Source organism: Tupaia chinensis, unplaced genomic scaffold (genome assembly GCF_000334495.1).
Source record: "Tupaia chinensis unplaced genomic scaffold, TupChi_1.0 Scaffold138725_1, whole genome shotgun sequence".
NCBI lineage: Eukaryota > Metazoa > Chordata > Mammalia > Scandentia > Tupaiidae > Tupaia > Tupaia belangeri.
The window spans coordinates 605240-606670 of NW_006198617.1; positions in this window are offsets into that span (position 1 = coordinate 605240).

The following is a 1431-nucleotide window of genomic DNA, read 5'->3' on the forward strand; positions in this document are numbered from 1 at the left end:
CGGGTCCGGGACGCGAACCGCAGTCGACTACATGGGAGTCCAGCGACATAGCCATTACGCTAACTGCTGGTCCCCTAGCCCTTTCTTAACAATATAGCTATTCCCATTCTTGGGCATAGCTGGGAAGAGAAGCCAGTGCTAAAACATTTGTCATTTGTGAGAAGCTCTGAAACTGGTTTCCTAGCTCTACCATCCTCTGAGCCAATCCGCGCATCAGTAGTTTGAAGTTTGTCCTTTAAGGAAAGCAATAGAGTCTTGTAGTCCATTTGAATTTGCTCTGTCAAACGTAAGGTAAGAAATTTAGTTTCTCAGCAGACCACGCCATGGGGGTGCATCCTGCTGAGACACCGTGTTCTGCAGGCTGGGACTACATGGCAGGCCCAGGTTTGAGCACCAGTCCGATCTAAAGGCTCTACATGGGGGCACACACCTGTGGTCCCAGCTGGGAGGCTGAGGCAGGAGAACTTTCATATGGAGAGACTCTGTCTGAAACAGACTGACGAGGTTGGCCAGGTGGTATAGTGGTTAAGGAGGCTTGGTCCCACATAGCCAAGTGCATAGTTTGAGTCCTAGACCTGGTGGCCTGTAAAATATGCTAAGCGTGTGTGTGTGCCTGCCCAAAATCCTGAGAGGAGAATGGAGGAGGGATTGCAGTGACCATCCCCCCTGGGGGCGGCGGGCGGGGGAGGGGGGATTTCTCACTTTCCCTTTCTCTCTTTGTCTTCTCTGTCTCTCTCTGGCTCGTGCATGTGCCCTATAGCAAAATGAGCAAATACAAAACAAAAACCCCACTTACTAGCTAGTACCATGGCCTTATATAAAAACAGGACAGGGGACTTCATTTCCAGGAAAACGGACTAACACACTTTCCCCTCTTCTTCTCAGTAAGTACAACTAAGGACTGTGGGCACGAGACATATGTTTAATTGTAAGAAGACTCTAAAAGGTGGAGAGAAGGCAAGTAAGCTGGGGCCTCAGGGCCTGAGGGACAACGTGGTGGTCCTTGCCTCATACTCTCGTACTGCGTACTGGAAGAACAGGCTACCCGAAATACCGAGAGGCACAGATGAAACCCCAAGAGAAGCTTCTTTTTTTTTAATTGGTTTTTCTTTTTTTAACATTAATATGCTATACATCATTACAGTATACAAAATGAATTTTTCATCCAAAATACACTGTCTGTTGGCTCAATCAAGCATATCAACATACGTGTTATCAACAAACAATTTTTCATTTCTTATGTCTTGTATATTTTGAGTTTTTTTTTTCCATCCTTGATTCCCTTTCCCTAACCCTCTGCCCTGTCCAACCCTCCTCCCATTGTCTCTGGTATCCCTGTTTGCTTTCTATGCCTATCCCCCCACCCATTTAATTGATTTGCTGATGAACTTAGTTTGTCTAAATATTTGCAATAGCAAGCACAGCTGATAT